General features: G+C 38.7%; 1 protein-coding gene across 6 annotated transcripts in view; it reads left to right on the top strand.

The window, feature by feature from the left end:
* Nucleotides 1-22,870, top strand: part of shisal1b (shisa like 1b) — a 107,792-nt gene that overhangs the window by 34,014 nt on the left and 50,908 nt on the right. For all 6 annotated transcript variants that reach the window (XM_042411851.1, XM_042411847.1, XM_042411846.1 and 3 more), the window contains one exon: nucleotides 9,525-9,626. The gene's annotated coding sequence lies outside the window, so the exon portion shown is untranslated. The remainder of the gene's footprint in view (nucleotides 1-9,524; nucleotides 9,627-22,870) is intronic.

Below are 22,870 nucleotides of genomic sequence, written 5' to 3'. Positions count from 1 at the left end.
CTTAATTAAGTCTTGCCTTTGGATCAATGAAGCCTGTGTGGTGTCCCGCGAGCACCATTACTGTCTGCCGAACTGTGCCCCTCTATATCCAAAGTGTTAACATGGTATTGTCTCTGGTAATAATAATGACATACTCTAATGGTTTAAAGACAGCTGTAGTTTATTCTGCTGAAAAGACTTCATCCCTGTTGACTTCATATTGATCTGGCAGTTAAGTTTCAGCCTAAGTTAGACAATTTTTTATAGGTTGTATCGGTATGTGTTTGTATGCTTTACATTTGCATGCCCTCATGTGTCAGATGATACACATGCTTATATAACAGTGTCAGTATATAGCAGAGTTCTACAGGGATTTTCACCAGTAAATTGTATGTTTCAGAATTTTTTTTGTTTTAAAGCACCATGGCAGCAGATATGATATTTAGGGCTGGCTTTTCCATTTTAGATCTGATTCCAAATCAGCAAAATGCTCAGATACACAGATGTAGGAAACCTTCAGGCAGCAGGTTTCTCATTTTTGTTATGGTGTGTTCAGACCAAACACGCAGTGAATTTTTTGTGCCACGCACAAAAAAGATGCGAGTAGATGCAAATTCGCGCTGGGCGACGTGAATACATGTACGCAAGTTGAAAATATTTCAGCTTTAGTGAAAAATGTGATAAGGGATTTGAAAAGATTCAAATTTGAAAAATGGATTTGTTACTGGATTCGGATTTGATAAAATGCTACCCAAAACCTAACTGTAATCATGTGCATCATATATTGACTGTACAGTATATGGATTTCTAAGTCAAGCAAAATATTTAAAATATATATTATTATGTTTGGAGGATCACTCTTGAAGTGCCCTGCCATAATTGGCAGCTATAAATGTTTAATTACAGGCAATTTTCTGCAAGCTATCTTTGTTAACTTTCCATAAAACCAAACTACATTGCAAAGTTAAGTCATCACACAATGAAATGATTAAATTCCAAGAAGCAGCATTACAACACAACTTAGTTATTCTCTCTACAGGCAATTTGCATGTTGGGACTTTGAAACAGTTTAAGAGTTTAGAGACGAATAGCAATTTTCATTGTCGAATGATTCAAATTGCACCAAAATATTACTTGTATTGTGTATTTGTGTATTTCAATCAAATTACTATTCATTGTAATACTGTCACTTTAATAGTATTTAATAGTAACAGGACAATTTAGGCCAGACAGTTGTGGATTACATAAATAATTTCATATTTGTCATACTTCTGTATCAGAGCAGTATTATTGGTCATTCCAAGTTGTTTTTCACACCACCAGTTTACACATTAGTGTACTACTCCGTGCTTTTGGTGCTCCTCTGAAGCAAAGGGCAATTGGCATTAAATGACTTTATTAAATTAGGCCAGTTTGACTTTGTTGGCTGGTTCTCACCAAAGGTCAAGTCATTCCTTTCTTAAATGTGAAGCATGGAAACATTGGCAGGTATTAACATATTAATAATGTGCTGTTCTCCATATAAATATGCCTGGTGGATAACTTAATTCTCTCAACAGTTAAAGGTCAGTCACAGTGCAACTTGTCTGGGTAACATGAAACGGAAAGAATACCAAATAGGCTGAAAGATAGCAAAGCTTTGACATTATGTGAAATGTTTTTTATCCCTGCACCCTCAATTTGTTACAGAATATCTAAATAATTGCTTATTATGCTTAATTATACTCCTGCATAATATTCAAGCTATCCCAAGTGTCATTTATTTACATGCCTGTGGCATATTCACTGGTCGGAGTGGCTTTCCATGCCCTGCTACCGTAGAAGCTAAAATTTTACATGAGCTGAAGCTAATCCGTGGCGGGCTGATTAGGTGCTAAAAAGGGAGTAATTCACCAGATAATGAATACAGCTCGATAAAAATGTTATGCAAATGTCAATGATGACGCATAATCCCTCAATAACTGTCACCTTCTTTCTTCTCCTCTACCCCCCCAATGGCTTTCAAGTCTTCACCCTGTAATTCTGAAAAAATAGATGTGTTGTATGATGCCAGTTATACAGATACAAATATGTGTGGAAAACACATTTATCATGCAACAAACAGCCTTTAGACATCAGCAGCAATCTCCCATCAATCTCCCACAAATAAAAGAAATGTGCATATTTTAACTCACAGTTTGAGATCTGTAATTCAACATAAGGTAGCAGCTAGCATGTTTCTCAGTCTTCTGTGCTGGTTTATAATAGCGCTCCTTGCTTTCTGAAAAATAAAGTAAAATGGACGAGGAGTCCTTTCACAAGACTCTGAGGGGTATATAGCATTTTAAAAGAAAGAGACAGAGAGAGGGAGAGAAGCTCAGCAGGCTCTCTGTTTGCTGAGAAAAGGTCCAGGTTACACTACGTTATCTTTCCAGACACACTTGGACACTCTCGTCCAAGCAATGGTGGTGGAGCTCATTGTCTGCTGAGATCCCCTCAGATGACAATATGACAGTAGCTTTTGTGTGCCAGTCCTGAGATGGGTACTCTATAATGGACTGGCAAAGCAGTGGCAGCCTGCCCCACCGCGGCGCTGTCGGCGCGCTTTGTCGGCATGCGTTGGCACAGCAGATGTGACATTTAGCTGGCTGTTGCCCTGCTGGTCCCTCCACTGAGCTGGTGGAGGAGATAATGACATGGCTCACTCTCCTAGTTGGAGAGGTGCACTGTGTGTCACACATGACCTTTAACATTTATGTCACAATATTTGTCACTCTCATTTATCATAAGCTCACCTTGATGAATTTCTCTGCTCTCCTGTGGCCACAATCTTTCATCTCCTTGCTGAAACTAGGAATCAATATGTGTGTGTGTGTGTGTGTGTGTGTGTGTGTGTGTGTGTGTGTGTGTGAGTGTGTGTGTGTGTGTGTGTGTGTGTGTGTGTGTGCGCGCGCTTTCGTGTACTTGTGTGCTTCAGTATTGCGATGCAGGCAGCACAAGATGAGTGGAATTTTAATCAGTGGTTCATAATTAAACAAAGACTACCATAATGAAGGCAGATAAGGTGGTCTTGGTATTCACTGAGAGAGTGAGAGAAAATGTAAATATTTCAGCTTCTCCAGTTATCCTTGAATGTGCTGCTTCTATGGGGTTAAATTTCTCTGTTAATGAAAAAAAAAGAAAAAGAAATGTAGGATTGCAAACCATCCAACATTAACAGCAACCCAAAACTATAATCATTACCAAATATGACAATGAGCTAAAATGTGCATCCAAAATCATAGCTTTAATGACTTTGATGACTATTCAATGACTATTATCTGTCTTTTGGTCTGCATTTATTTCTTTTCTTTATGCTTCTGAGCTTGAACTTTACGATTGGACAAATGTTTTAAGGGTGGGGAATCTGTGGTGTGATTCTGCTGCCCTTTATTTGTCAGATAAACTGACATGTTCTCTTAGAAACTCTGGGAAGTGACCACAGAATGAATGTGTGCACCGAATTATGGATTTTGTGTCCTGTTACACTCCTCCTAACATGTCCCTCTGCTCATAGGATTGGTGAACTTCAAATAACCCACATTTTCTCCCATCTTATCAATTCTCTACCAAGTACACATTAAATCCTAATAAAGGTTTCTGCAATTTGTGCCGCTAGTGATTTGGAAACAAACAGAAAGATGTTGTGGCTTCCTTCATTTGTTTTTTTTCGCTGTAGAGCATGTGTGTGGTTAATGATAACCTGTGCCCCCTCAGTAGTCAGTCGGAGCCGACTCAGATTAGAGCGCCAGAAGATGAGTAGCTGATTCGCCGTATGAAATGTTTGCTCCTTTGGCAGGCAGTGAAAGACAGAGAGGAGGTGGAGGGGTGGTGTTTGTGGTGGTGGTGGGGGGTCATGTACAAAATAGCAGAACAAAGTTTTGTTGCTGAGGCAGAGAAGGAGCTTTCCAAACCATGGGGTGGCTTTGAATCAGATTCAAGCTGTGCTATCAGAGAAGTCAAGCAGCTCATTATTACATGAAGTGCATATTAAAGGGGGATTAAAGACGTGAAAGTGGGCTCAAATTCTAATCCTCCTCAACAGGTGCAGGAGTGTTGATTACGGGGATGCTATGAATGGTCCAATGAGTGTTTCCTTACTGCTGCCACAGATAGTTATGGATTTCTTTTCTGTTCTGTTCTTTTTATTTAGATGTTTAGTTTTCCAACGTGACAGGACTATGATGTGTTTTCACATTAGTTTCGCTACATGGCACGCCAATCCACAAAAACAGGGTTAGAAATTGCAAAAAAAAGTACAGCTGTTGTATTTATTAGAATAAGAAATGGACATGTCTGCATTTATTTTGTTTTTAAGAACACAGTCACTGAAAAAAGCAATTTCATCAAAAAAAAAACTACCTGGCTTTTCTGATGTGACAGCAGTTTTTCAAATGCAAGAATGAATGCTGAGTCAGTGTGGATGATTTTTAAAGTGATCTTGGCATAATATCTTTCAGTCGTCTTCTCTGCATGATCCATTATACATTCTCATGCGGGATATACTCTTTCCATAAAGATTATGTGTGATTATCATGAGGTGATTATGGCAGACCACAGGAGAAATAGGGAAACCTTTCCAACAAAAGGAAGCTCAAGCTCAACAAGGGCAATCCTCTCCACTCTCTGGTTGTCATGGTAACTTATTAGACACTGGGAGGGTTAGAGAGGAGGGATGCACTTTTTTTTTCTTATTGGCCTTTCTGCACAATTATATGCTATACTTCACATATGTATCTGTTTATTTCTGTACATTCATACATGACCAATGACCTGTGCTGAGACTGTGTATAGAAATACATGTGCTTTCTTAACTCCTTCATGCAAAATTATAGATTTTAGACAGAGCCTGGCAGTCTGTTTCTGCCTTCAGGGACAGGCATGTAAATAAGGCTTGTATGTCTCAGACAAGCTGTTTCTGCATTACCAATGCTGCCATTTCAGCGGGAGCACTTGCAGAGCGCAGCAGGACAAATATTGCACAAGCTGCCAGATGGTGGCCTAACTGATGCATTCATGCCATAGGGCATGCACTGGCACAATGCAGTCGTACTTTGTCAGGGTGTTAAATACATGGGAAACTCCTGGGAACAATTATGCTAAGGAGTACTAATGAATTATAAGTGTTGTAATGCATCAAATTTTGAATATACTGTGTGACTACACACACAACTGCATGAGCAAAGGGAAATATATTACTCTAGTTCACTAAATTGCACCTTTTTAACAAAGCTGTTCTGTAAAATACACCAGTTATAAATCTAACCTGACTTTGTTAAGAAAGCTTGTCATGATAAAATCACCTAACATGAAGCGGTGAGGAGCGAGGTGTATTGAAGGTGCATTGAGACCAACGTGATGTGAGCCGGGTAAACAAACACCTCCACCAGTACCGACACAACAGCTTTCCCTAATCTATGGTATCACAATGGGAATGTATAGAACTCCCTCTCAACTTTGCTTGCTATGTTATCTCACTTTGGACAGCTGGCTAATGGCAGTGTGGTTGCCATGGAAACATGCTGGGATTTCTGACAGAGAGAAATAAGACACAGAGCAGTTTTTATCATAAGAACTCTCAGAGATATAACGGAAACAATGGAAGGAATCTCTGTCACTTTTATGAAGAGTAACTCTCTTCTTACAATACTAACTGCCACTTGTGTTTGAAAATGCAGAACGGCTGGCACGTTTTTTTTTTGTTTTTTTTTTATGGCCAGGAATGTCTTGAAACTGTAAACCAAGTATGACCCCCGTGAAACAGATGCATTTCAGAGTGGTATAACTGTTGTACATTGTATGCTTAACCATTGACTAATTGCTTTACTGTTTGTTTGCCAATAGACTCTGAAGTCTGTGCCTGAAAACAGCCACAAGGCACACTGCCCGGTTATTAGAAATAAAAATATACAAAAATGTTTTTTACAACCAAGAAATTAGGGCTTGCACAGATGGTTCACATTTCCTGTTGCCTTTGAACTCCCACTAAACCTTTCCTTCTTTTGCTCTCTCCTTCCTTTTCTTCCTCTTTCTGAAGGGCAACCATTTGCAAACTAATGATGAATTGCAGTTTGATCCACAGAGTGGTCTCAATTGCCTTTGGCACACACACACAGACCCTTGTTATCCTGTGTAGTGTTGTTAAAATATTTGAATGGAACTGAGGAGCTCATATTGTCACAGTCTACCTACACAGAATACTGAAAGTAGGATGTCAATTTATGAGGTAATCTCGACTTTCTTTCAGGGAAGTGACATTTCTGTATTTGCCAGTGCTATAATTTTTGACCATTTCCACTTCAAATCATTAAAAAAACATTTTTGTAAGCTGCCATGTCGCCTACTTTAGATTTTTAGTGCAGATAATAAAGACTGCATGTTGTCATGACAGCTTCAACAGATCTGTTCCAAGTGCAGGTATAACTACAGTGACAGTACAATCTATTAGACATCTTTTCTTACACTTAGAAATCACAATTTTAGCAGAAAATCAGAGGAATACTATATGTAGTGTGTGTTTGGAAGCAACAGGATCATGGTGTTGGATGGGAGTAGTAGCAGTGTGCCCACACCAAACCTGAATCCTGCTCCCACTGACTACAAATTAAACCAGGCTGTCTGCTGGAAGACTTTATGATTAGTTGCTAATCTCTCCTGGAGCACAGCCATGAGTGATTAGAAACATGGCAGCAAGAGCTATTGCTTTAGCCATTACAAAATATAATGAAATGTCCTACAGTATATGCAGGGTGCAAAATGAACTTTTTGTCCACCAGCGAAATGGCTAGTAAATGTTAATAGATAACTGTTGTTTTTTTTGGCTGGTCAGTGAAGCAAGTATACCAGCCACTAGCATATTGTACCAGCGTTTGGCTGGTGGCTGGTGCTAATTTTGTGCCCTGAGTATATGGCTTAATTTGATTCCTCCACACTGCCTATTCTGTATCCAAACTTCCTGTGTAAACAAATGGATGCAGGAAAATAGCAGGTGATCAGGTTCGATGTAAAGTCCCACATGGACCAGTCCTGTTTTGAAATTGTTGTTGATTTTGACCAGTTGTAGACTGTTCCAGATTCTTATAACTAACCCTGACCACATCCTACCTACACCTACAGCAATCACCTAACACCTAAACATAATCATTTTAGCATTCCACAAACAGATTATCATTTTATCTGTTTTAAACATGTTGATTTACCCTGTCGGCAGTATAATAATATCACTTAATTTATATTAATTACTTCTGTTCCATGAATAATCCGCAGTAATAATATTAATAATAGCTAGTGAAGGAGGACAAATAATAATGATAGAGAGTTGAAGAAAAAAAAAAAACATAAGATGCCCACTGGTTCATCCAGGGTTTCCGATCAAATCACGTGTAAGTTTCTGTGACTTTACCCAGATGTGCATGACAGCTGCCTGAGATCTTCCATTATAAACAGCCTGGCGCAGGTGTCTGCCTCCTCTCTGATTCATCCTGGTAATCTCCCTGACTTACTGCTATTTTCAGACTAATTGATGTCTGAAAAGCAAACCCGTCCAGGTCCTAGAATAGATCTGACTTCCACCCACTCATCTCGCCAGGAATCCAAAGTGGCATTTGTCCAGTGCTGCTACTCTCCTGTCATTACGGGTACAACGTATGAATGCAATATAGTATGCTTGCATGAGTCACGAAAGCCTCTGTTTATTGGTGTCACACACAGGCACAAGGTCCCCTGCTGTGTTCAGTAACATATTAGACACGTAAATACCAACGGGGATTGTGTTGTGAACCTTTTTTTTTTTTTTTTTTTGCAATCGTCAAGAATACGTCATTGTAAAACAAGCACATCAATTTAAGTTATTTCCTTTAGAAGCACAAAGGAGACAAAACTGTTCCCTCATGCTGTGAAAATACCTATCAGGTTTACAGTGCAATTCGACAGGCAGTCCAAGTGGATGTCTGTCTACATGGGGGCTCTCTCTGTGAAAGCAGATGAAAGTGTTAGAGGGGCAAAGGTGGACTGGATAACAAGTGGCTACCCTGACCTTGCCTGCTGGCACTTTGGGCTGTGTTCCCGTATTACGCTCACCTGCTAGTATCTCACCCCAACCCCCAACCTCCACCCCTGTCAGCCTCTGATCCCTCTCTCTTTTTTCCCCATCTGCACACCCAGTTACAATGGTCAAAAATAGAGCACTCAAATTACAGTCTTGTAGAGCTTAAAATAGCCAACAACTGTGCGTGTGTGTGCATGTGTGGAGAGAGTGCGGATGGTCCTGTTTTTGCGTCAGCTCTGCCATGGCAACCGGGCTTTGCTGGTGAGCGTCTCCCCTTCTTCTTCAAACATTTCACTTCATTAACATCAAAGACACTATCCACACCAATACAGCTAATTGCATTCTGTTTGTGGTATGTTACATAATAATCAAGCATCCAAACATGCAGATTGAGGAAGTAAACATTGATACATGCAGCACACACGGGACAGTGGAGACTGACAAGTATTACATGCAGGCTTTACTTGTTCCTCTCTCCCTTTCTCTACATGTAGAATGTGTATAGTGACTCTATTAACCAACCACCATGGGTCACTTATACAGATAAAGGCTAATTGAAGTTGTGTGAAATTGAAATTCAGTATTAAAGGAGACAAAGCAGAGAGAGACGAACACAGAGCTTTTAATCATTGCAAAATGATGAGAAGCATTACTTTAAAGTGGTAAAATGTTGATAGAATACAGCTTAAGTGTGTCAATTTTCTGTTAAGTGTTGGATGTCTACAGATGCAGTTCTGCATCACCAGCCTGGTAAGACATTCAGTGAGTTACTGCATATGTTTCAGAAGAAGGAAACGTTAAGCCAGTAATTGTTCGATCAATGTTTGTGCCATCAGTGCCGTACTTGGACTTGATTTGTTGCCCAGTGCTTGAAGACGAGCATGGAGCCGCACTGAATACCAAGTATCATTCTTAATCTGTCATTTCCGTATATCAAATCTGCTATAACTTATTTTTCTGCCACTTGGGGGAAGCAGAAAAAAGCTGTTAACACAACACTGACATATTATCACTTTTTAAGTTACATATTTACACATTCAGTGGACAAGCAGCAACAGGAGCATTCATTTGAAGTCCTGTTTCTGGCCTCTTGATGAATTTTAGTCCAATATTAACTCTTCTTTTAGCTCTGTTTTTGGTTTCTGCTATATTCACAAGCTAGTCGCTAACTTTGTCTGCCTGTTATTTGGTGCTGGGAAGGTAGTGGGTTTTTAGAGCTTTATTTTTTTGCTGAAAACAGCAGCTTGCTGTGGCCAAAAACGATACAATAAGAGTGGTGAGAGTGAACCAAAAGAATAAAGTAGCAGTCTAGAAAACCAAAACAATGAGCTGAAAGAGGCTGAAATGCTCTGTTGAGCTGAGGAGAACTGCAGAGTGACGCCTTTGCATTAAATTTAGTCATTTGATCCATTGTTATTCTGAAAATATCAATTATAGCAACTTTCAGGTAACTTTCGGTTGTGTCTGTTTTTCTCTATAGGATGAGATTTACATACAGGTACTGACCCTGGCACATCTCACAATGGAAAGAGTCCAGCTCCTACTGTGGAGTTTTATTGCAGAGCCAGCACAGTGCACAGAGGTAAGCTCAGTCCTCATCTTGTGTGGTAAAGCCACAAGGCCAATCTATGTAAAAAAAATACACTCTACAAATTTAATAATGGTTAAAATTCAGACACTGCAGGTTTGATAAAAATAAAATACAGGTCTTACAACATTTAAAGGTGCAGCGGGTAGAATTTAGTGGCTTCTAGTGGAACAGACTAGAATATAAATTCATAAGTATGTTTTCATTAGTGTATAATCACCTGAAAATAAGAATCATTGTGTTTTCGTTACTTTAGATTGAGCCCTCTATATTTACATAGGTGCCAATTTGCACCGCCATGTTTCTACAATAGCCTAGAACGGACAAACCAAACTCTGGCTCTAAAGAGAGCATTTCACGTTTTTCGTGGCCCCACCGCTTGGAAGGAGAGGGGGAGGAGGAGGAATATTCAGTTGGATGCAGTCCACAACCTCAGTGCTAGATGCCACTAAATGACGCACACTGTTCTTTAAAAAAACTCTTCTCATGAATATCTCATGATCCATGTCAGAGCAAATGTTAAATTCCATTCATCCAATTTGCAGCTGCCGTTTATTTTTGTGGATATCACTGGATTTCATTCTGCCATTAATCATAAATCATGCAGCATGTTTTCAGTGAGGTTCTCTTAATGTGCTGGATTCCTCAGAAAATTCTTTAATGATAATTGGAGGGATGGTTTAGAGAAAATTACACCAGTGTAGGCTCGTGCACCATATGGCACCAGTGATGTCGCCCACCTCAATGAGCCTAATGGAGAGCACTTAAGACTGAACAATTCATTGCAACAAAAGAGGTGTTTTTCAGTAATTAAAATGCTTTTAAATGAAATAACTTTCTATTTGTTAATCTCCACTTGGCTGCTTGTGTTCTGTGAAGCATATGGCAGCTGCCTGTCGTAGCCAAATGGTAATCCCTGCATGCAGGGTTCAAAATTAACTTTTTTGTCCACTGGTTAAAGGGCTAGTGAATGTTCAAATTTTACCAGCCACTCAATAGATTACCATTGGGTTTTTTTTGGCTGTTGAGTGAAGCAAATCTACCAACCACTTGCATATTTTACCAGCATTTGGCTTGTGGCTGATACTAATTTTGTGCCCTGCCTGCATGTTGTCAATACTCATCTGTCATGGGCCTTCAGTGTGCATTCAAATTGCACTTGTTTTTTGTTTTTTTCTTCCACCATTCAGGTGCATCTGTGCATGTGTGCGTAGGTGTGTGTTTACCTTCCAATACATAAGACATTTGGCTTGGCTGTTGCCAAATCCTCCTACAGTCTACTGATCAGCATATGTTGTCATTTTACTTTGAGATTCAGTGAGCTTGAAAACAGAATCAAGATGTTTAGTGCTTTCACTCACAAGGAGGTAGCAATATGTAAATTACCCATAAACCTATAGTTTTACACTGTGTGAGTGTAAAACCTCCATAAATCTAGTAACACCAGAAAAACAGAAATCCTACATACTGTATAATTAAACAATAGTTGTATAAATGATGCATGCACACAGACACCATGCATCACTTTTCCATACATAAAACTGAGATGTAAAAAGATAGAATATGCACGGTTCTCTAAAGTGATCCAAAGGTGTGATGATAAGGTGGAGAAAAAAATTAATAATCTAATGATAAGAAATAGTTTGTTAAGTCTGTGAGCCAATTTCACTGACTGTCATTTTTTTGTTTGTTTTGCAGTCGTCACTGATCTGTAAAATACCCATCAAAGCCACAATTATAAACATAATTTTGATTCATTACTTCTGTAATTCATGCTTTATTGCTAATCACTTTTTAAATGCTGTTTCAATAGAAGTGCTATAAACTAAATCGCTGGTTACCTTTCCGATGTTTAGTAATGATGATTGGGATATCACCGCTGATGATGGTTTACAGGTAGGCTACGCCTGATTAATTGATGATATGGGAGCTATAAATAGCCATGCGTAATGGTTGTGTGTTCAGGCATTATTCATTCTTTTTAACGAGGTTGCGCTTCTTCTTTGCCGTTCTTTTAATCGACAGATCTGACAAGAGGTGCAGCAGGCAGAAGTATCTACATTTACGGGTAACTGTGGGAGTGGAAATTAGGCTCATGCACGTGAGCTCAGTTTCACAATGATTTAGGTTTATAAAACAGAGACATGCGTACACACAACTTAACAAATCTGATTTAAGAAGAAACTGTGTCCCCAGAGTGTTGATGTTGTGCGTCGATGTTTCAATTGATCGCTATACTGTAAAATTAAATTTTAACATCTTGCATTTTCTAAAAAAATTGAACCAAAAGTAAATAAGAAGCTGAAAAGCATTGAGCATTGTCAGCATGTAGCGGTTACTACTCTGCATGCTCAAGTCTTCCAAGTGTTTGGTCAGAGCCCGTGTGTAGTGTCTGTCTTCTGTCATGTTGAGTTAATGTTTTGTGATTCATGACAAATCAAATTCAAATCACCTTGTCTGCTTCTGCCAAAGCCTTAGAGAGGGCAAGAGAGTCTGTCTCTCTCCTCTTCCTCCCATCAGTCTCATACGCAAATTCTTACACACACACACACACACACACACACACACACACACACACACTGAAAGACACACACACACACACACACACACCAAGACAAAACACAGACCCTGAGGTGCATTAAGTCTAAAGAATTGACAGATGGAATCAAACAGTGAGAAAAGATGAAAGACAAGGCACAATATGTCTGCTGTGTGTGTGTGTGTGAGCGTGTGCGTATACGATCAAAGCTAATTTCGCCTTTCCTCAAGGCGATCCCAAAAAACAGTGTCACTGTTCGCTCAGCAGAAGCTTGAGTGTGAATACACTGCTATGATTAGAATTGCACTATTTTTCAGATCCCAGAGAAACTAACACACAACTCCCAATGCAGGATGGAAGGGGAAATATTTCAAGCAGCATAAAAAGCACACAGGGCTTTAAGAAAAAGATCACTGTAGCAGCAATCAGTATCTATAGATTGATATTACAACAAAAAGAGAAGTCAAACAGGCACCTTTAAAAGCCAGATTTTGGCAACTTGTGACATAAAAACATAATTCTTGTCTCGCTTGAGGACTCTTGGTGGGAAATGTCATAATTTCACTGCATCATTTCACAAAGCATATATCATGTATATAATGAACAGGGTAATATATTTGCAAATTAGATTTTCGTTTATCACCTTCTCCACCCTGTAGAGTAATCTCTCGATGCCCCGCGGGTGATTCAGTACCGAGGTTGAGGACCCCTGAGCTCTACCGTGTTCATATAAATGTCGATAATTCAAATATTGTCACAGCACAAGGAGGGAGGAAAAAGATGATTGATATTTGCAGAGAATTTACGCAGGGCTTATATCATGTCTCTGTTCACGACATTTCTCTGTAAAAGATGTATTGCGGGTCTGCTGGGAGCGATGAGATCTAAACCACTAATAGATCTCTCACCCATCTGTCTCGGGGTCTCGGGGAAGCTGGATTCTTAATTGCACACTCTTTTCACGCAACATCATATTATTACGCTGCGAGCTTTAAATAAAAAGTCTTCGTAGTTGTAATCTGCTCTACGTACATAGAATTTATTTATTGCAGATCTACTTTTTGTAGTAACTCCTTGTTGATAAGAATACACAATGATAATTCTACATAACACTATTTGATTGCTTTTTTCCTGTACTCAGTGTTCCCTGTTCTTTCCCGTGAGTTATTAAAATTATATTGTTGGTTGCACAAATGATATTCGGGTTGCTGATTCTTTCTTGGATGATTTGACAGCTTTGTCATGTGCAGCCAAACCCGAGCACTGGATGGCATAACAAAGGTTTATATATGAGAGGAGTCTGCTTCTTTTTACTGCATGATGTTAGGCCGACTACCACTTTAAAGTAATCCAGGAATGAGCTGGCAGAACAAATGTAGCATGTCAGTTGAAGTCCTCAGTAAGTTTTTTCTCTCTCTCCTGTGGTAAGTAATGCTTTTATGTGATAGTGTATTGATCCTCTGAAACGAAATCCCTTTGCTTTTTTGTCTCTCTCCTCTGGGAGTCAGAAACCCTGGACTGGCAGAGGTTTGTTGTGTTCAAGGACGCCTCAGTAGAGTGGATGTTTTTTTTGTAGGCATGAACTCGAGTTTCCAGTTGACAGACAGCTGTAATTTACTGCACTTTGGAGCAAGAGTAAATCATCCTAAGTCAATAAAACCTATTTATAACCCATAAAACTATTTCAAAAATATTACAAAAACATGGCAAAAATCCAGGGAAAGGTTTTGTATTATCATGCTTCTACTGTGCCTGGTCTTAGGAAAGAAAAAGACAAGAAAAAAGAACTCCAGGTCCTTTTTCCAGATGGATGGATGGATGGATGGATGGATGGATGGATAGATGGATACATAGACAGATAGATATTAGTTCTTTCAGAAATTCATTGTGTGCCATACAGCAATTGTCAGACAGACAACTACGATACCAACAAAAAACAACGACAACAGGACCGACAACAAACAACAACAGAACACCTCCACATAATTACAGACCTGGTGCAACATATCACTAAAGTGTTCTTCTTATTATAAGGTGCAGCATCCTCACACACAGAGGTTCAGTTATTTTTGTCTCACAGTTGGTTCAGCAATGCAATGCTGGTAGGCACGAAAGATCTGTGAGCCTGCGGCACATCAGAGCTTTCAAACACAGTGAACAGTCTTCAGTGGAGGGAGTTTGTATCATGGCAGTAGTGGAAAGTAATTAAGTACATTTACTCAGCTACTTTATTTAAATTCATTCTTGAGATACTTGTACTTTACTTAAGTATTTACATTTTCTGCTATTTCATACTTCATACCACTATATTTATTTGACTGTTGTAGTTATTTTGCAAATTAACACTTTAAAAACAAATTATCATCGGATCACCTATAAAAAATTACTTGCTAGATTAAACTACACAACAGTCTATAGTTAAATTTAACTTAACCTCAACTAGCTATATTATTAAAATTGAAACCTAAATGCATGAATACTAATAATCCAATAATGTATACACCATAATATATAACATATAGAAAGGAACCAGGAGTACTTTTACTTTTAATACTGTATTTTGCTGATGGCACATATGTACTTTTACACAAGTGCATTTTTGAATGCAGAACTTTTACTTGTAACAGATTATTTTTTACATTGTGGTATTTTTACTTTTACTTAATATGTCAAAGATCTCAGTATTTCCTCCAAAATTGTACCACGGATGCTTACCACAGGCAAAAAGAGAAGCTCTGTTTTTAAAAAAAGAGTAATTGTAGTGGGTTTAAACCATAGCTACTGTGTCAGTTTCACAAGTAAAAATTAACTGGTAATGTAGCATGAAGTGGAAGTATTGTTGCTATAGTAACCTGCAGTTTAATATGTCTCATGCACTGAATTAGAAAAGTGGTTAAAACTTTGTTTCAGGTTTCCTGTGATATTTCAAGGGGCATTTGTTTAGAAACAGATATTTTCTGGAGCAGTGGTATAATTATTTTTACATGTTAGTTCACAGCATCATTAAGAAGACCAAGAACATGATTAGGTTTTATTGATTATGCTAAAATGGGTCCTTTAATGGTTTGTTCACATGCTTGTTTACCTGTAGATGTCTTTGACATGTTCTGTTTTATTAGAAAAGGTGATTTGGACAGTAATTACATGAGCTTATATTTCATTCATCCAAGGTCTTATCACATGACCTTCAATTAGTCACTCTGCAAATGGTATGTGACTCTAATCAGTCTGCTTATGATTGACAATTAGGCTGGAGCAGACTTGACACACACACACACACACACACACACACACACACACACACACACACACACACACACACACACACACAAACACAGAATATTGACACACTGTCATCACTCATCTATACAACACACAGATCGGGCACAAACATGCTCTGATAACATGTAAAGTAAGCTCGCTCCTATGTTGAATGCACTCACCACCGTGAAATATATCAATAGGTCAGAGAAGGTCTAGTCAATCAATAGTTATGAATTATTCTGAACAAGGCACAAAATTAGCAGCAGCCACCAGCCAAATGATGGTAAAATATGCAAGTTGCTGGTAGATTAGCTTCACACACCAGCTCAAAAAACAGTGGTAATCTATTGAGGGGCTGATTCTGATACTTCATGCTCTTTCACCACACACACACACACGCACCTCACACTATTATTTTCACCTCCAGTACGTGCAGCTCAAAATACTTCCTTTATACCTGAAGAATAAGTGTCCCTGTAGTAAAATAACATTTCTTCCAAGCAAACTCGCACATTCTCTGATTTGACATCTGTAGTATTATCAAAACTACTTTTGGGATTTCTCAGTTTAGCAATGTATGCTGTATAGTTTATTTTCTGATAATTCTAATTGAGGCAGAACAAGTCGTATCTGTTCAAAAACTAGTAGTTCCAACAGTTTGCTAATGCTATTCTCATCCAATTTTCGCTTTTTTATAAATAGACCAGAATCTTTGAAAGACTAGAATGTACAATAACTTACACTCTCTATAGGCAGAAGGATCCTTCAATGCTGTCACACACACACACACACACACACACACACACATACACACACACACACACACACATTGTAGGAAAGTCTACTGTTTTCTGTTTCCATCGTTATAATTGTTGTCAAGCCCCTTTTTACAATTGTGAGTTCTCTGAGTTTGGTCCTAGCGCACTTGCCGTAGTAGATGATGTCATACTTCCTTAAGGCAAGATCCGTTGTCATTCTGCACATTATCCATGGGTGAGCAGTAGGGGATAACTGTTATGTGTGTTCATGCACAAACAACCACACACACACCTACACACACACTACACACACACACACACACACACACACACACAGATATCCAAACCAATGCCTTGTGCTCATCCATGACCCAACGAGCCCAACGAGTGAACACTGATCGGAGTATCTGTCCTTAAAGGAGCTATCAATCCATCATCCCACAGATACTATCTCTATCTCACACACACACACACACACACTGAGGTCAAAGGTCAGCTCATCAGTCATGAGGAGCGTGTTACAAAGTGCACTCACATTCACATCCCCAGGTCGCATGATTTTATGCAGCTAGAGACACACTCAGACACACAGTCACAAATACACACAAGGGGGCTCTTGAATGCGACTGAATAGCTGTCTAACGACCATATGCAATCACATCAAAAGGCTCTTATGCTGACTGACAATTAAAGTGCTGATCATTATTCCTTCTCTAATCAACAACACTTTTAGAGACAAGAACCGTAGAGACAGAACCACAGATGTCTCCTTTTTCTTGTTCTGTTTTTCAGAATGCATCTTACTTGTGCCATAGATCTTTTTAGTTCATATAAAATATTTAGTGAGTTATTATGATTAAACGATAAGTCAACAGACATAAAAAATTGATCGATTTATGGCAATATTTTTAAAAATATCTTTCATATTAATGTAGATTCCATACACTACCTATTTTGAGTGTTCAAACAGAGGGTAATGGTTTAGGGGGTTTAGGGAGTTTAGAAGGTAAGGAGGCTGGTGACAGTGTTGTATTTTACAAGTTACTGTTATCCATAAATTTGTCCAGGAAGCACTGCAGTGCAGTAGCAGTGTTGTAGTTACAGAGGAAGTTTTGGTCCCCACAGCAACTGTGCATTGTGTAGCTGTGTCCCTGAGCTATTACATACTGATTCATTTGAAGTTGCTCTGTATAAGTATGTCTCTAAAAGCCTCCAGTGTAAACATAATATAAATAGTTCCTTGCGGTGCTCACAGTCTTTGTGAGCCCTTCGTCGAGGATTTCCTTTAAAGCCTCAACGGACATTAATGTTTGTGTCAGCGAACTGAACACCATCTCAACTGCTCTTCTCCATTTCGGTGAAAGGCAGCTGTTACATTTATGGAGAATCAAAGGAAGACTCAAAATGGGGCTCTAAGAATACAAAACCTTCACTGTGAACTGGAGTGCAGATGAAAATGTATAATTAAACACTTTTTAAGTTATGTCACCATGGATTTTTACATGATTTATCATGTTTACATAGCTTTTAGGTTTATATCAATAATTTGCAAGTTGGTTTGCAAAAGGTTTTTTGTAGTCTCAGAATTTATGTCAGTGGTAGTTTATGCATAGTCATCAATTATTGTTCAGTTTAAAATTTGTAACTGACTATGCATATAAATTTTTCATACATACGTACCTGTAGACATGAATGTTTGTTTGGTTTAAAAGAATTACGTGTTGTGTTATTCTATGTTTTTCTTATTGACAACAAATCCCATCAACAACAACAACAATGCATTCATTGGTTTCTTCATTTGTCATTTGTAGTTGACATTGTGGGTGTGTGTGATGTGCTACTGAGTGTAAATTGTATTAAGTGTCCTCTGGTACAGCACATCAGATGGTAACATTTCTGTTAAGTACTATTCATCGTCCCTTACAAATAAAAACAGGTCACAAATATATAATGTTGTTGTCAATATGTCAACCAGTGCAACAGTCTGGCTCATTGGTGTGTTTTTAATAGTTTTTAGACAACAATGAAGGTCCATGACCCAGAGGAATCAGCTTTATGGCTTTAGATACACAGGCAATATTTGTGAGTAGGATCTCACAAACAGTTCAGTGTTGGTTTTTGTATTTTTGTAGATTTGTTAACAATGAGAACATAGATTATCGTGAGCCTTATCCAGATAATGAGGTTTTTTTTTACAAGCTGATCTTTTCTAATTTTTAACACTCTATCACTTGTTTGATTTTTGCTGTAGCTGAATCACAGCTCTCTCACATCAGAGCTTCTGTGAGAGAGGCTTGATTGTATTGATTTCTACAAACCATTTGTTCCTCCATAAGCAATTATAAACTGTGAAAAGTAGGCATCCAGAAAACTGGCAAGGTGTTGCTGACGGGCCATAACTTCAAACTGTGAAACCATGTTGAAAAGACCAAAAAAAAACCACAATACATGATTTCTTCAGAGAAAGAGAAATTACTCAGATCAAACAAACTTGAGGACAATTTTCAAAGTTTTGGTTGACAGAAAGTGGGGAATAGAATAGTTACGTAATAATGTCATTTTTTTAATACATACTGAAGTCTGTCTGGAAAATCTGAAAAGCACCGAGGCTTAGAGCAAATAAACACAAGCTGGAGATGAGTTGTTTCAAGGTTAGCAAAGACTAATTGGATTTCTTGGTAGTGGACAAAAATGTTCAGGTCAGGAGGTCAGTTCGTGTCTTAGACCTGCATACTCTTGAACATGTTATACTGAACAGAAAAGCAGACTATCAAGGCAGAAACTATTTTCATTACTCTAAACAAGACATAAATGAGCATCATCAGATTCTTATCGCTGCCACTGACAGTTAATTTGACACTTCTTGCTTTGTGTTTGCTCCGGAATGCATTTCTGTTGTCAAAATATGATAAAGGAGGTCATTTCATCACGTGTTAGGTCCATCTTTCCTCCCAGAAAGCACACTGGATCAACAAGTCAGAGGGTTGTGAATCAGTGTCTGAGACACGAGGAGTCAGACTTCCTGGGGCCAGATGCATAAAATTCTGCATAAATTCATGACTAAAGCTGTACGCATAAAGTCAGAAATATCCATACACATTCTTTTCACCAGATTTGTAAACGCATGGTTCTGTTTCATAAATCTCATCATCTTGGCTAGGCACACATGCACAAGCCTCATTTCCACTCCTACAATTAACATAAACTGATGAATACACGCCTTTAACCAGCTGTTTTCTTATCAATCACCGCCTGCTCCACCAGACTCAACAAGTCAAGTTCCTCTAACAGCCAGAACAGTAATCATGTGCAACCATTACATACAGCTATGCGGCTCTGTATAGCATCCATATCATTAATTCATCATGTGGACCTATAAACCATCGTCAGCGGTGATATCTCAGAAATTTAATCAATGATTTGTCTGTAGCTCTCATATCTAAACAGACTTAACAACATGACGCCACCACGAACAGCCTCTGTGGTTCAGCTCACTCGCATTTTGTGTTAATGTCTTTTTTTTGTACTGTTTCTACCGAACCAACCAACTTTTACTTTTGCATGAGAAGAACAAATGTTTCCCTACATCTATACCTTGAAATTTTGATTCCCACTTCTCAAATGGGAAGCATAATGACCCATGGAGAGTTTGCCTATGCCTGTGCCCTGAGGCACACGAGAGGGCTACAGGCTGGAGAGCTTGTGCATTTCCACAGGAGAGGATTACGGACACCTTTACCAGCAATTTTTCTATAAAACCTTCGCACCATTGCAAACAAAATGGACGAGCTGCAACTTGCAACCAAATCATTGACTTGTATTATCATGCAGTGTGTTTACATGCACTTGAGTAACCAGGTTACTGTCAGTTTTCTCCAGAAATCTGATTTCTTGAAGCTGGAGCGCAGGATTTTTGTCTCTTTCTTTTGGCAGTGAGAGTATTACAAAAACACTGTTGACACGTGCTTATGTCATAGGCTCCGCTATAGCCTACTCCATCACTACTGTTGCGGCTATAAAACAGTGGATAAATTGCTTTGAGCGTCACACAACCCCTGTGAAATGACTCAGAATTTGATCCATTAACATTGCGATAACATTTGGAAAGTCTAGAAGAGCCGCACGGTTAAATTATTTTATCCCCCTTCAAGTTAGCAGAGAGCTAACGGTAAGTTAGCCACCGCGGCTGGCAGAAGTCTGCATTCATCCAGCCAACGCAGTCAAACCTAACACCAGATTAAAAACTCCATCACACTGTGAAATACAGAGAGATTTATCTGGCGGTGATAATCAGCATTCATTGATAATCAGCTTAATCAGCATTGTGTGGACTCATTTGACAAGGGCTTGAATGTAACAGACGTTCATTTATATGTAAAAGTTCTGCACTGCAGGTTTAAAGATGAAGCAGAAAGTTCTTGAAATACTTCTTGGTATAAAAGACGACAACTTTATTTCTAATCTAAAACTACAAAAAAAGAAATAAAAAAAAAAGATAAAATTGAACTGGATTGTCAGTAAAAGCTATGGAGGCAGCAGAGACAGCAGCTTTCTTAAATCTTTAGTTTTATCAGAGACCGCTGAAGCTGCTTTTAAAAGTTTTTCTTTCTTTCTTAACTTGACTGGATGTAAAAAGTTGATGGGATGTTTCTGAACTTGTATGGTACATTTTTAGTTGATATGCCCCCGATTCTTTAATTTATCTCCCTTCTCTGTGTTTGATTTTAGACTCACATTCCTTACATGACTTTGTCAAGTTAAAATCTGTCAAGATCCTTAAAAGCAGCTCATCTACATATTCGCTGCTCATAAGTGTCACTACAGACACTGCCATTTTTACAGCCAACTACCCTGAAGCACTGTTTCATTTCATTATTGACGCTAAAAAGAAAAGACAAAAGAGAAATCCTTTGCAGCCAGTGGGTCTGGCAGAAAGTGGAATTGGTCTGGGCGAGAATCCCTGCATTGCTTTCTCACTAATTCTCCTGGACCAAATCAACAGTAAAGACATCAATCGCCACAAAAGACACGCTTGCTCTTGAGGTGAAGAGGAATTAAACTTTGCACAAAAAAAAAAAAAAACAATCTCTGGGGAGGATTGTTGTAATAATGCATCATTTTTATTCACAAACACAAAAGTAATTCCAGCGCTTTATGACAGCAATAACATCATCTCTGCTGTGACGGTGACTGTAACCATGACCGTGACAGGAGCTTTGTTCATTTTTGAAAGCTTTTCCCTTAAACCTTATACAAAATTTACATGGACCTTCAGTTTCATCAGTCTCCATCTGTTTGACTGACAGCTGCTTTGCCTATTGAGCCTTCAGAGTGAAGTATCATGATAGGTGCCAGTGCTCTGAGGCTTTGTTGTTTATACACAGGCGAGGATGAAAAGAGCAGATATTACTATTGACAGCTGGTAAATATTTTATGGAGCTGTCCTGTGTCTTCTGACATTTCTGCTACCCTCTTCATCTTCTGAATTTGTAGTACAAAAAATTTTTTTAAGGGTTTTGTTCCAAAATGATTTACTTATCATTTAAAAAACAGACACGATTTCCTCCAGTTGGCAGGCACATTATGGTTTAGGAGCCATCCTTTAATAAATTAGGAGTCTTTGCCTATAAACATGGTCATTTTGAGGACACAGTCCTTTAGGTCGTCTAAGTTTGGGTAGTGTTTTTCTTTTAGACACTATGTACTTTTTAGTACTTTTTTTTAAACCCCCTCATTTGGCAGTTGGCCTCACAGCACGATGTGTAAATCTTTTTCTCCTCTCTTATAATTATATAACTCCATGTAGGGGCAGCTTAGCCACAACATTCAATATTTCAGATCCACAAAGTAAACACTATGTATCAATAAACAAGTCTGTACTTTTGCTCCATATCTAGTGTTAAGTCAATAAATGTTGAATAATTAGCATAGAAGAATTGGAGTCATTTATTATCTTAACAGTAGTTCAAAATACCCTAATTAGTTTATGATAGAAAGCATTTAATGAACAGACTACAGAAAGGCTGCAGCTAGCAATTCCTTTAATTATTGATTAATCTGTCCATTATTTTTACAATTAACTGATTCAACCATTCAATTTCTAACATTAAGTTTGAAAATTGCTTGTTACAGTTTCCCGCAGCTAAAAGTGACATTTTTAAATGGCTCATTTTGTTTGTCCAACATTCCAAAATAGGGTTGGACTGATGTAAAAATTTTCAAACTGGTTTGATATTGAGCCAAATACCAGACCAGTAATACTGAATTTTACCATTCAGTGTCGCACATGACTCAACCGCTCCTGAGCAGAACATAATGAGAGCCCATGACTGAGAGTGTAGCGGCACCACAGTCAGGACAACTGAGTGACACATTATGATTTTATTTCTCACAACAATCATTCAACTTCACTTTTCTTCTTGTGTTAGGGTGCTGTATGCTATGACGCTCGCCATGCTAACTAGCTGCTAGCCACTGTGCAGGCTGGTAAAATGATCTGTTGTTCCCTTTGTATCGACAGGTTGTTTTCAAAACGTAAGCTGCTCTCAGACTGTCGAAAGCTGTAAGCAGCCCGGCTGTGTTTATCTGGGTGAGATCTGCGCCATTAGCCCGGGTCGGCCTACCTCCTCTATCGCGTCTTTGGCATCCAGCTGGATAGCCAGCAGCAGCTGACTCTG

Source organism: Thunnus maccoyii, chromosome 5 (assembly GCF_910596095.1).
Source record: "Thunnus maccoyii chromosome 5, fThuMac1.1, whole genome shotgun sequence".
In the NCBI taxonomy this organism is placed as follows: domain Eukaryota; kingdom Metazoa; phylum Chordata; class Actinopteri; order Scombriformes; family Scombridae; genus Thunnus; species Thunnus maccoyii.
Note: the sequence above shows the minus strand (reverse complement) of the source record. Positions and strands in the feature narration are given on the sequence as shown.